The following is a 14691-nucleotide window of genomic DNA, read 5'->3' as shown; positions in this document are numbered from 1 at the left end:
TTATCTTGTTTTCTCTTCCTCTCCTTTTATTTGTTTCCTCCTTTCTCTCTATCTTGCTTTATTTATCTTTATTCTTGTTTTTCTCTTTTAATTGTATCCTTCTTTCTCTCTTTCATCCCTTAGTTCTCTTTCATCTTGCTTTATCTTCCTTTCCTTTCGAACTCTTTTTCCTTTTTCTTTCTCTCCTTTTATTTGTATGCTCCGTTCTCTCCTTCCTCCTATACTTCTCTTTATTCTTTTTTTATTTCTCTCCCCTTTCTCTTCTTGTTATTCTCTTTCTTTCGTTTTATTTGTCTCCTCCTATCTCTCTTTCCTCTACAACTCAGTTACTTTTAAAAAGTAACTTTCCGAGCACCGTTACAGCGTTAGTCACCATGCTGTGAGGAGAGCGTGACTCACAGCTAGTTGAGTAACCGATACCTCGCTCCTGCCATGTCTGACACATCCCTCTTCCTTGAGAATTGATTTCCAGGCAAATGTCAGTGCCCTCCTGTACATCGACAACCATGACATCATCCTTTCCGAGTCAAAGGCATCTGATAGCGACTCTACCGCCATCTCCCGTTCTGCATTTCCGATAACTCCGCTCCACATTTTCCGGTACAAATTGCCATCAAACAGTGACATGTCTTCAATCTGAGTGGTCTGCTAAAGAGAAGGGGGGCGGGGGGAACGGGGGGGAGGGCTCAAATATTTGCGCTGGAAGAAATCGTGTTCCGCCTTGGGCAACCACAGCCCCGGAAGGCAAACACCCCCCCCCTTTCCCTTGCGGCACCGCTTGTTTGAACAGTGGAGAATAGGGCTGACTCCGAAATTAATTCCCTGATCGCTAGAAGTTGAAGAACATGCTGTCGTGAGCAATAAACCGCCGTGGCATGGGACCGGAACTTTTCTTTACTTTATGGTACGCTGTGCTGAAAGACCCATTTGTAAATGTGGAGACAAAGCGGTTTTCACCAACTAAAACAGTTCCGATATGTCGACTGATTTCCAAGGAAGATCTGTGCTCTCTGGTAGAGTGTGAAGTCGAAAGAAGGTGAATAGTAGACGCCTATTTCTCTTTCATCTTCTCTCCTTACAGGATTGGAGAGAATGCAATTTGTATATACGAGGGTCGTTCAAGCGGAAATGGAACTTTAAGGTGAAGAGATGCAGTCTTGCATAAGTTGCACATATATTTCAGTTCTGTCAAAATGTATTGAAATAAAATAACTTGTTGAGATCTAAGTGCGTCAGTTCTTATGGCCTTGTCAGTGACGCACTGAGTTGGAATTTTACTACTTTACCGCGGGCTTTTAAGATGTATTTGCGTGAAACGTTGGGTTACAATCAGGAGTATCCTGAGAGCGTTGTTATTATCAGGATTCGGAAAGATATTTTAGAAGTAACCGAGTTTCCTTAAAAAATAACCGAGTTACAATTACGTTATTCCAAAAATAACTGAGTTACAGTTACTCATGTTGAAAGTAACACAGTTACAGTTGCAGTTACTCATGTTAAAAGTAACTCAGTTATTGTTAATCATTGTTAAAAGTAACAGTACTCATTGTCGAAAGTAACTCACAGTTACGCATTGTTAAAAGTAACTCACAGGTACTAATTGTTGAAAATAACCCACAGTTACTCATTGTTAAAAGTAACCCATAGCTACTCATTGTTAAAAGTAACCCATAGCTGCTCGTTGTTAAAAGTAACCCATAGTTACTCCTTGTTAAAGTAACTCACAGTTACTCACTGATAAAAGTAGCTCACAGTTACTGATTGTTAAAAGTAGCTCACAGTTACTCATTGTTAAAAGTAGCTCACAGTTACTCATTGTTAAAAGTAACTGAAAGTTGCTAATTGTAAAAAGTAACCCAGTTGCACTTACTGGTACTTGAAAAGTAACTAAGTTGGTTTTACTTTGCTAGAAATTTTCTTTAAAAACATTACACACGATCAATGATCATTAATTATAATAAAATAAATTTTTGAAGACTTACATGTGTTTCATTAATGTTTCTGACACATAATACAGTGTGGCCCAAAAAAATGTAACCGAACACATAACCGTTGTATTATGTGTTCGGTTACATTTTTTTGGACCACCTTGTATTAGTATTCATATATTTTTATTTTAACAACTAATGATGGAACAAGGACTTAGCTTCGCTTGAATTATTTTAACTCGTGTTCCGACCAAGGTACATTGCATGTTGTGTTGTGGCATCAATTCCTGGCATCTGTCTCTTTCTATTCCATTCCAGGCTCAACAAGATCCATTCCCTTAACACGGAAGTTCTTAATTTAGCATGAAAATGAATATCCTTTCACATTCGCATCCAGATAAGACACCAGGAGCAACGTTTTAAAATTAGATCTGTACCATTGAAATATGTCTCTACCAGGAAAGAAAACATCGAAACCTTCCATTACAAAGCGAAAACGTTAAATGCTAGGATTTAGAATTCGATAAGACTACCATGAGGTACTGCCCCTGACGTTCCAACTCCGCTAATGACAATTCAGATCTGGCATCCCGTGTGGTTGCATTTGGTGGTTTTCTGGTTGTGTCGCAATTTTTGTTCAAAAGTTCCGGAAACCAATTACAATGGTTTACCAACCGAAGTAGTACAATGTAAACTGTGTAGTGTTTTTGTCTAAGTGGAGGAAAGTTAATCTCTATTTCTCTCCCTGTAGCCGGCCTTCCTGATGCAATGCTTTTCGTTTTAGTGTTCAGGTCCACTTTAAGTACAGGGGACTGGACCTACAGTTTAAAGTGGGCACCTTCACGCCATTGAAGATATCCTTGCAGTAACCAAGAGGACTCAACCAGGCTCTTTGATCTCCTTCAAGGTGTGGAAATAACTGGAAAATGTAATTAAACCTTAACCAGGGTGCAAAATCCTGGGGGAAAGGGGGGATATCCCCCACCACCAACAATCTTGACCTCAAAAATCCCCCCACCAAAAAAATTCGGGGGGAGAGTTTTTGTTACAACAAACAAAAGATAAGCAATTAATTTGAATTTCAAATATACTGTACTAAGAATAATATCGAAAACGTACACAGATTAGTGCAGTTGTGACTGTTCAATGCCTTTTCTCTCTCAAGTCATCATTAACAAATCTACATCAATACGCACAATGAAAGTAAAACAAGAATAAAATAATAATAATAATAACTATGAAATCAAATTGACTTATATTAACATAAAAGCAAAAACTTAATAAAAACTTTCACATAATAAAACCACTTCAACTATTTCATAATTTATTAACATCTTTAACCGGTTAGTAAAGGACGTAATTTGCTACTTTATAATATCTGATATACATATTTATTACTTTGTGTGTTAATAATAATAATACTATTGTTAATTAATAACTTAGTAATTTATTTTTACTTTTAAAAACATTATAAATATGTATAATTTATATGTATGTTTGTGGGGAGGGCGTTTGTAGATTAATATCTTTCTCTCCCCCCACAAGTCTTAAATGATTTCACACCCTGACCTAAACTACAGGTTTACTTTTCGTATATGCATTTACAGAAAAAAAAAAAACATACAAGTTTATATTCGTTTTCTTCGTGTACTCAAAAATGGGAGTAGATGAAAGAAAAACACTCCTTCGAATGAATGAAATAAAACGTTTTGGTGCGTCAGGACTTAGTCTCTTTGCACTTTTCACATTATATGAGACCAAGGCCCTTAGCATAGCTAAAATCAACACGTGCATCCGAGAACTAAAATCTCGTTACGTAAGTTAAAAATAGGCTGTAAAGGTGGCGCTTAGCACACAGGAACAGGATTGTGCTGACTGTAGGTCCAAGACAGACAGACGCCACAGCCTCGTTGGCCTGCAACATTGCAGTTATACTATGTGGAATTGAGGTTGACTTCTGGGTACTTTCAGTGAAGGCCACCCTTTAAAGCCCATACAAGTCTTGTATCATTCGCATGAATTATAATTAGGAAACTCATATTAAGATGCACCTTTCCAAAAATATAGCTGTCTTCACACCGATCGTTTGAGATATGTATTTTAGGACATGAAATCAAGTAAAATGAACATACACTGTTGCAACTTTTCGTGAGATTAGGACATTTATCCCCTTTTTACCCCATCTTTAATGCTTCAGCAACTTTTTTCTTCCTTTTCTTTCATGTTTTGTTAAGAAATTGGACAGAAAAATAAATGATTTTCACTTTTCTTGAGCAGCTACATGAAATCCTATAGTCTCATTTTGTAGACCGAAACGAGAGCTATAAAATGGTATAATATAATCATTGTAGCCCCAATAGTTCTCAAGATAATGTAGCAAAACCCGCGAGAGAAAACACGAACTTCAACAAAACCTACTCGGCAGAACACCGTTCTCTCTGCAGTCCGCGCGCATTATATAACCACAGTTCTCTACGCGGTCCGCGCGCATTATATACAGAAGGCACAGAAAAAGAGAGCATTGAATAAAGGCATTTTATCAGCACATTTTTTTTTTAAAAAAATAATAAATCAGAACTTGTTTCCACTTTCCCAACCATAATTTTGCACCTTATAATTTTTGATCCAGCAAGTAAGAAACTGACGTCACCAGTATCAGATTATGACGCAATTTTAAATCAGGAGTCAAATTTCTTTAACTGATGGATCTTCCTTATTAATATTTTTGTTTGTGGCACAATAAATATTTATAGACTTCCAAATACCAAACAAACAAAATATTAAATTTCAGTGTACTGCACAAGGTACTGACATCTTGATTACAATGCGACAGTCAAGGGGGAGTTGTGGCGGTCATAGCCCCACCTTTGGCCCCCAGAATTCCTAAAAAAAAGACAACGCCGAAGGCAGGAAAATGAGGACCAAAATAAGTACGTAACCAAGGGCGCACGCAGAGGAGAGGCAGGGTCACTTGCCCCATTGAGATACACATTCGCAATTATCTCGAAAACGGCTCGTTTGGAGACCCATGTTTACTGAGACTTTTTTGCTTCTATTATCGTGCACTTTCAACTGTGTCAGTTTGCGCTATTACTTATGATACACCCTGTATAATTCAAATTTTGAAATTGTAGCTTGAAAACATGGACAAGAGGTAATGTGAAATACAGCAGAATACGACAACATAGAATACAAAATAAAAGCGGAAAAATTACATGACTCAAGTTAGTTCTTCCAAGCCTGTATGAGTCTGTATGAGCTTGGAAGGACAAGAAAAACAAAAGAAATCCAAATGTCCGAGACACACCGTTAGAGGTCTCCTATATAGTGGAAGAAATCATCCAACGCCCTGGAGCTTGTGTGATGGCAAGGACAGAATGAAGAAGAAAATAACTCAAGGCGTTGCTTTTGCTTTTCCTCCCTCAAAGCCTGCAAGAAATGCAGGGAATCCCCGAGAGAAAAGCTCTACTCATCGCCTGTAAAGGGGTAACGCGCATGCGCAGCTGAACAACATCAAGATTTTTTTTCGCTCTAAATAATCCTTTACTTAATATGTCCTTTGTCTGGAGGAAAATAAGAAAAGTTCCTTGTCTCTATACCTCTTTTACTCTTGGCCTCTGTTTCCAGCGCCATGGATTTTACCTTTTCTTTCTCCGGATGCTGCGGATGGCAGTGTTGCCAACGTCGTCGTCAGAAAAATTACTAGAACTACAACATGAAAATTAGTGGATGGCGTGAAGAGCTAGCAAACAATTGGTACAATGCACAAAACTCGAAGGAAATTTGAGGCATGAAATGCTACAAGTAAAAATGCCATTTCGCTTTCTTTGAAATGGTCCTATCCAGGGGTCGAAAATGGCGCCTGAATGTTCAATTTTAGTTTAAAGAAAATATGTATTTTTAAAAAAATATTTCGAGTTTGCTTATGGAAATTTCCATTACCTTTCATTTTAAAAATAACGAGTACAGTATGTGCTTTTTAATGTTTGTGTGTATCAAGAATATCATTAAATCAGAATAATAAACATGCCATTATAAATTTTTGCAGTGTTGCAAACCGCATGCTATTACCAGTTGTGTCTTCTTTAGATAAATTGATTGATTTATTTCATTTCGCCTTTTGTGCCACTTTTGGCTAATTTTTGAAGATGGGGATGAGTGATGATGATGTGATGAGTGGACACTCACAAGCATCCATGAATTAATTTCTTTTTATCTTGCATTAATTGAGGGATCGGGTGTAAAACATGGTCAGTGACATTTTGGTCATTTTTGAGTATCAAAGTAAAATGTGCCATCCTCCAATTTTCGAGTGAAATTGCCATGTCATACAATTTGCATTGGACTCAGTGAATCCTTCTGAAATTGCTAAACACAACATGAAAACAATTTATCTACACTATAGCATCTAATTACCTTTTTTCTTAATGAACTCAGAAGTGACCGAAATGTCACTTAACCATGTTTTACACCCGAGCTCTTCAATTAATAAATTACATGTTTCAAGATAATATTTCAAAATATGTAACTTTATGTTAGTTGGATTTATGGCCTTATTAGACCATATTTGTCACTTGGGAATTTATGCATATTCTCCATCCACTGAAAGAACGAAGTTCATTAAACAAATACACTTTATTCCCGAGACGTTTTCTGCTCTCCAGGTTTAGTGAATTGGCATATACTTTGGCAACCCTGACACCAGGTTTTCTTTCTAACTTCTTTTGTTTCCCTGAACTGAATAAGATAAAGAAAAAACAACAACGGGAGCTCTTAAAACTCGCTTCAAAAGTTTCTTCGTCTTTTTTTAATAACTTTTAAAAAGCAATACTCCACAAGCACAAGGAAGTAGTTATTGCTTTTTCGATACACATAGTTTATTCGTAAACCACTAAAAAATGTTTCAATGAGAACGCTTAGCATTTCAGTCTTATGATAAAATTCGTCAATAAACAAAGGTTTGTGGCCCAATGCTTGATGTGTTAAAAGTCCATTTTGTTTATATTTTTGTCTCTTTTGCGTCGCCTTTCTGTTACTTGTTGCCTGATTGCGACGATGAGGATGTATGGTGATTAGAATTGAAGAAGATACACTTACAAAGTCATGCTAAGGTTTGGACTCGAACCCGAAACTTTAATCATTCCACCCGCTCTACCACCGACGTAGTTTTTCCATGAAGCCTTTTCTTCAAGTGGGCGCTGGTTTAATTCAAACTTGGAACCATCATGGCGAGATTTGAACAAAAAGTCTGACATCTTACTCAAATCTACTCCGTATTGTCTGTCTGCTACTCCGTCTGACGTCCCATAGAAGGCTACTCCCACTCTGTTCCTCTGCGCTTGCGCAGAAAGTACACTGCGTACCCATGGATGTCCGCAGGATTTTTTCCAGGAAGGGGCAAGCAAGGTAATTTTTTCAGCAAAAAACGCTTTCTCCTACAGCACCCTATAAACTATATAAGTTTATGTAACATCCATTTCCAGCTAGGGAAGGCCGTGCCCCCCCCCCTTTCCCCCATTCAGGACGCCCATGGGCATACCTGAGCTTATTTCTCCACAGTCAATAAAGGCTCGGCGACTAACCTCAACCTCGCATGCCGAGATACGATTTGATTGATTTGGTATATTTAACTTCGCTTTTCTGCCACTTTTGGCTAATCGCGAAGATGAGGATGAATAATTATATGATGAAATTGATGAAGGCCGGGATTCGAACACGAGACTCGTGGCGTCGCTGTTCTAACCATCCCGCCACGGCGTTCGGAAGAAATTTCTGTTCTATTCGAAGCTAAAGGGAATTTAAAGGTGACCATTGTTCTTTCTGTCCAGATGTTAGCCGAACCAGAGTGCTTCCTTCTATAGCCTGAGACTGGAATTCCATGTTAACAGATGATTATCTTGATGTGGATGTCAACATCCTACATGAAAAGGTCCATTCTTCAAGGCCTGGGATCTGCGATGATCAAACTTACTTTCCCAAGATCTACGTGACGGGAATCTCTGAGGCAAGCGAACGAAAACAAGTCGTCTGCAAAAGTAGGGCTCGACAAATAAATGCATGAGGGGGAAACGAGGCTTCCAGCCGTTTGCAGCAGCACACACGGCTTTGCTCCGCCCACTCGCTTTATCCCGTTTCTCTACCGATATGTGAGGCCTTACTCCACAAATTCTCGAGGCAGAGTGTAGTAGGACGCAGGGAGGAAGTGAGTGCATGGAGGGGAAAATGCGACTACCATCCGTTTGCAGCAGCGCTCACTGTTTTGCTAAGCCTACTTCCTTTCTCCCGATAGAAAGAGAGTGTAGGAACGAGAAGCCCGTGAGTATTTAAGAGCACTCGGCTGGAATCCAGCTCGCCAGCAAGGAAGCGCCACGAGATGGCGACACTCAAGAGAGAAGTGTCTTGCGGCACCGCGCTGCATTGCCACAGAAGAAAGATTATCCTCAAGATTGCCATTTATCCTTCCCTTTTCTCCTTTCCATCCCTGGCAGCGTCTAAGGAACTCCACATGACGCTTGGTATCGGAAATCGTTACCAGGCCACCCTTCTTCCGGTCGTTCCGTCGTCAATAAGAGGCAAACAGCCGTGAACCATGAGTCCTCAGGTTCACCCAGCCGCTTGGAAGGATGAGGGCTATTACCGCATCGCCGTCAGGTATTGTGAGACACCCGCAGGAAAGCTCTTGGCCCTTTGTTTAGGGGCCAATTGCTCAGTGCTGAAGAAATACTTTCGGTGGTTTGACGGTCTAAACACCCTTCCTGGCGGATCGATGGAGGCCTTCAAACACGGCCAAGGAGATGGCACTGCGAGTCTCCCCAGGGTAGGCATTTTGTTGCAAGGTTTTACCTAGCAGGCCAACGAGGATCTGGCGTCTGAATTCACGGCTAGGATAATCATCTATGGAGTTGTGATGCCCTTTGTTTGTCCTGTGTGCGTACTAAGTGTCCCTTTACAATCTAAGCTTTGCATAGGTAAGGATATTCTAGTCCTCAGATATATAGGTTGAACTTTGGTTCAGAGAACTAGACGGAACAATTGTCGACAGGAACTGCCTGTAGAGGCACAATGCTCTACATACTACATTCGAAGGTTTGATAAGTGATCATGGGCATTTCAGAATAGGGATTATTTGAAATATATTTGAACAGATATAAATACGAGGCTAATGATGTCGTCATCTACTTCCGGCAGTCTTCTGAGTTGATGTCCCGATCAAAACTCAACCATATTGTAAGTACTGGACAACTAATGCTTCCAGAGTTTAAAAAAACGAATTCGCATGTGAGAGCAACTCGTAACATTTCTGCCTGTGGGTCTTCGGTAACACGGATAGTTCCTATCTTATCAGTTTCAAGACAGGTGTTCTGTACAATGCTCGGAGTGACGTAGGATATGTCAACGTCAACGTCTTAACTAAAAAATTCAATTTTTTGAACTCTGACACTGAACACTTCCTCTGCAGGAGAAGTTGGAGTTAAACTTCCATCCTAACCACGAAAGTTCTCCGAAGACACTATCTTGGGTTTCGTGTTGTCCTTTGTTCCAACTATCTTAACTGCACGCCTCTGATAATGCCTGTTCAGTGGCTGAAAACCGATACGCGAAACGTGAGATCAACGATAAGTTATTACCCTTACGTGTTCAAATCGCTTGAAGGGATGGCTGTCGCTTACATGCCAAAACCCTCAGGAGATCCGTGCTTTCAGTGTCTCTACAGGAAGTTGGCTGAGGATTTGGTGCATGTGCTTGTTATATGGCTCCCGAAAAGGTAGAATCATAAAGATTTAGACATTGGTAGTGGTGTACATAGAAAGGTTTTTGTTTGGGTCGACCGTTGGTTCTACTAAGATTCTGACTCTCTACTAAGATTCTTTCTTCACACATCGCTTCCTCTCTATTTCTTCACTGTTTCTGTCTTTTCCAGTCTTTCCTACACTGTTTCTTTATCTCTTAGATTCTCCCTTCCTTATATCTTCCTTTCGTCCTCTTCTCTACTTTCTTTCCTTTAAATCTCTTTCTTCTTCTGACTTATTTTTCTTTGTTTCTCTCTTTCTTGCAGTCCTTATATCTTCTTCTTCATCTTTCTATATTTCTTCCTCCGTTTCTCTCCCTTTCACTCTTCCTCCTTCTATCTTTCCTTTCTCTGTCTCTATCTGTCACTATCATTATATTTATCCCTCTATAATATGTGTGTGATGGTGTAGTGGTACCGTCATCGCCTTTTAATCAAGGGATCCCGGGTTCGATACTTTCTCTATTTTTGTATCTTCCATTTATGTGTTGCGAGATAATGTATTTTTATGCAATTACTGCTGCTGGATCTTCGCCTTACAACTACTTCTGAGCAGCTACTTGCCATGTCCATCATTCTCTGCTCTTTTCGTAACTTCATTTTTTCCCATCTCTCTTACTTTCCATTTGCCGCTCTTATTTTTCTGTCATTCCCTCATTTTTATCTATAAGTCTTTTTCTTTTCTTTCTATCTCTCTCTTTTTCTCCATTTCTGCTTTTTAATCTGAGCTCCCCGATGGCGTAGTGGTATTGTCGCCGCCTTGTAATCAAGGGTTCGCGGGCTCGATACCCGGTGGAGGCACAACGTGGTTAGGATCCCACTTTAAACTGTAGGTCGAGTCCCGATTAGCCTTACTGTGCATAAAGTGGACTCAAAACACCAACTCAAATCCTTTTGCATTTTTCCTTTTCTACATCCACTACTCTCTTTTCTGTCTATTTGGGTCTCTTCTTTCTGTATCGCTATTTTTCTCTTTCTTTTATTGTCTCTCTATTCTTGCTATCTTGTTTCTACCTTATTCCCCTCTCTCTCTTTGTACGATTCTACTTCTTACATAAATGATTGTGAAAATTCCTCGTGTATTGTACTTTGGTTGGCAGAACGGTGAGCTGGGTGGGGCCAGAGCCCACCCTCGCCCACCCGGGAGCGATGCCCCCGTTGAAAGCTCTAACGTCTATTTCCCGTTCATTATTTTTCCTTCGCCAACGGTGAAGATCCTGAAGGCAAAATATAAATGAAGACACCGTGAACAGGTACGGGAGAGCAGATCAATAGAGTCGACATTTTTTTTCGCCTTCCTCAGGTTCAGGATTAGCTAGCTACCTGACGCCTTCCCGGCTTAGCCCCTCCCCCTCCTTCCTTTTACCCTGATTGAATCCACATTTTACACTCGCGAATTTAAGTTCTATGAAAAATACCAAGTAAAAAGAGATGGTGTTTTTTATTTTGTCGGAAACGAAACAATGGAAGAAGTATTAAAAATAGAGCCTTCCTGATGAAATGTTGCAAGATGAGCGCGCATCTATCAAGGAATATAATAACATTTATATACAATGTTGGAACTAGCTATGTGTATAGAACAATCAAGCAAGACGATCTTGAAAGCAACTGTCTTCGAAAAACACATACAGATGGTGCCAAAGTCTAAGTCAATACTTGAATCTTAAATAACAATGACAAAATGCAAACAATACAGATTTAATTTACATTAATTACAAATAAACAAAGTGATTTTGTTGAAAATAACTGGTTCAGAAGAAACTATCTGAATGTGATGAAAAATCATTCTTGGGAAGAAATATCCTAAAACATAAACTACAAATTCCTCAGAAATTATGATTCATTGAGCCGATGTCATGTTCACTGATGTACACTAACCAGCTACAACCTTTCACTAGATGTATTTTTACCGTTGATTCCGGTAAATTGATTGATTGTGGTCATTTTACGTCGCTTTTCTGCCGAATTGGCTAAGCAGCGACCAGGATGAGTGATATGATGAAAATAATGAAGAGACACTCACAAAGAACACCCATGCCGGGACTGGAACCCTTGATCCCTAGCGTCGTAGCCTGCTGTGCTAACCACTTGGTTAAGGTAAAATTATCTTCAATAATTTACCCTCCTATATCTGAGGGTAAATTATTGTATTTTTTCGAATATATATACAGGGTTATTAAAAAAGAATGGTACAAAAGTAAAGTTAATTTATTTTTAAGTGAAAAGAGATACAAAAGCAATTCTGGTGGGAAAGAAGAAAGGAATGTTGTAAATTTACCTGGGCAATTACAAATGTTGGATATGGGCACCCTGAGTAACACGGCAGATGTCAAAACGATAATCCATTTCTTGCCAGACGCGTTCCAGTATACCCTCGGTTGTCAGCTCTACTGCACAGACATCCATTTGATTCAAACTTCTGCACCCAGCGTGTAATGCAGTGTCTATGTGGTGGTTGTTTCTTGTATTTCGCACGAAAGTGTCTCTGAACTGTAACAACTGCCCCTGTTCGTGCAAATTCCATTACGCAATGTGCTTGCTCAAGCTTCGTTGTTGCCATTTTAGCTATCAACAACAAGTAGCGCCTCTAGCGGATTTTACGTCAACTACAACCACAGGCTATAAATTTACAACCTTCCTTTCTTCTTTCCTACCAGAATAGCTTTTGTATCTCTTTTCACTTAAAAAAAAATAACCTTACTTTTGTACCATTCCTTTTGAATAACGCTGTATTACTGAAACAGTTTATTGGTCTGCCGTAAATTCTCGAATACATAGGTGGATATCTCAGAAGTAGGAAGCAGCCGTCATAGTTTAGTGGTCCTGAGTTGATATTCCGGATAGTGAATGTATCTCATTCAACTTCTTAAATTTCCTAGGAAAAAACTATCAGTATCACCCATTTTGCATGCCAAAGACAGACCGACTCGTTGTTGACCTGTTAAAGACAGCATCTGTGAAGACAAAGAAAAGTTTAAGATAACTGTTTTCGGTTGCACGCTCACAATATGATATAACTTGCAACGTTATGGCAATTATGCGTTCAATTTCCGCGCGCAGTGAAACTACGAGCGGCGACTGGTAGACAACCACGCATGCGCAGTACGGAACGCACAGTCATTGGATTAAGAAGCTGCGTCACGACCTTCCCGATGGCGCAGTGGTAGCGTCTTCGCCTTGTAATCAAGGGGTGCCGGGATCGATACCCGTTGGAGGCACAAGTGGTTTCGATCCCACTTTAAACTGTAGATCAAGTCACGATTAGCCTTACTGTGCATAAAGTGGACTTAAAACAACAAATCAAATCAAGAAGCCGCGTCACGATCCTGGCGCGAGCAGTTGCAAATTTATCTCAGTCGACTAGAGGGGTCTTGTAAACTATACAGCTGATTTGCAGCGCAATCTAAGTTTTTTCATGGAGTTACATCGTTACTATAGATCCACAAAGACATTTGAAACCCTCGCGTTGGCGCTAGTGTCGTTAGGCTATGTTACGGGGAAATACGGGGAAACCTGTAGTTCGCATATTTTCCGAGGTTTCAGAAAGCTTGGTGGACCTATAGAATATTTTTTTATTTGATTTCCTTTATTTTACTTCGCTTTTTGTTCCACTTTTGGCCAATTTGCGAAGATGGAGATGAGTAATGAAATGATGAAATTGATGACTGGACGCTCACAAGCATCCACCTTCAGGCCGGGATACGAACCCGGGACCCCTAGCGTCTTAGAGCGATGTGCTAACCACTCCGCCACGGGGGCCGACTTACTAGAAGATGAAACGTGCACGAGAGACTGTAAGTACATTTAATGTCCCGACTAATGCGATATGCCCTTCCAGGGAACGCCGTGCGGACAGAGGAGTTTGCGTGCTTTGTTGAGGCTGAGAGCTATGCCAGCGGAAGATTTTTCTACCAGCAGGGTCATCCATGCTGGACAGGTCTCAGAAAAGAAGCCATACTAAGGCGTTCTGCAACGTCCCATCTTACCTATTGTATCCTATCCAAACATTCCTACCTAGTCCAAATCAACGATAACGAGTAGGAACTCTCTTGGAGACAGTCCTATCTCAGGGAGTAGCACCCCTGCCGACGTGAGCTACAGGTCCTTCTGACCCGGGAGGTAGCACCTGGTAAGGGCCCCGTCCATCAGGGTTACGAGGGTGATGGAGCGGATTCCTCAGCCGTAGTGATGGCAACCGTTCTAAAGAAGCAAACCCTGGTCCTCTAGGTTGGGAGTTGAACATGGAGCTAACGACCCTATCCCATAAAACAAACATTGTTACGTAACTCAGAAACAATGATAGCCGGACGGATTCTATGGAAAGACACAGACTACGTAAACGGAAGAATGGCCACATGGCCACATGGAATGTTAGAACATTAAGTAAACCAGGTGCACTGCAAAATCTAAAGGAGGAAATGAAGAAATACAGAATAATAGTAGCGGCATTGCAGGAGTTCAAGTAGCAAGGAAATTGAATGTTATCTACTGGGGAATATACATTAATGTATAGTGGAAACAGTGGAAGTAGAAGAGGTGGCACAGGATCCCTACTAAACAATAAATATAAAACTGCAGTAAAGAACTTCATACCAATAAATGAGAGGCTATGTACGTTGAGAATGGAAGCAAAGTTCTTCAACATTACCTTAGTATGTGTACCTAGGTATATGTCCCAACGGAAGAGGCAGAAGAAGATGAAAAGGATGGATTCTACAAGCAATTGGATCAGGTAATCAATCGTATACCAAAACATGACATTAAAATAATAATGGGAGATTTTAATGACAAGGTTGGACGTGAAGAAGCATTCCAAGACACTATAGGAAAGGAAAGTTTGCAAGAATTTTCAAATGATAATGGTTTGAGATTGATAGATCTGGTTATGTGTAACTTAATGGTAATTAGAAGCACCTGGCATCAAAGGAAGAATGTGAGGAAAATGACATGGTGCTCACCCGATGGTGTACCACA

At 40.1% G+C, this 14691-nt stretch overlaps 1 protein-coding gene across 2 annotated transcripts in view; it reads right to left on the bottom strand.

The window, feature by feature from the left end:
• LOC145977740 (GTPase-activating Rap/Ran-GAP domain-like protein 3) overlaps positions 1–14691 on the bottom strand; it is a 742197-nt gene that overhangs the window by 357342 nt on the left and 370164 nt on the right. The window lies entirely within an intron of this gene.

This window comes from Lepisma saccharinum, chromosome 23 (assembly GCF_977018435.1).
Source record: "Lepisma saccharinum chromosome 23, izLepSacc3.1, whole genome shotgun sequence".
NCBI classification, from domain to species: domain Eukaryota; kingdom Metazoa; phylum Arthropoda; class Insecta; order Zygentoma; family Lepismatidae; genus Lepisma; species Lepisma saccharinum.
The sequence above is the reverse complement of the archived record's forward strand: the minus strand, read 5'-3'. Positions and strand labels throughout refer to the sequence as shown.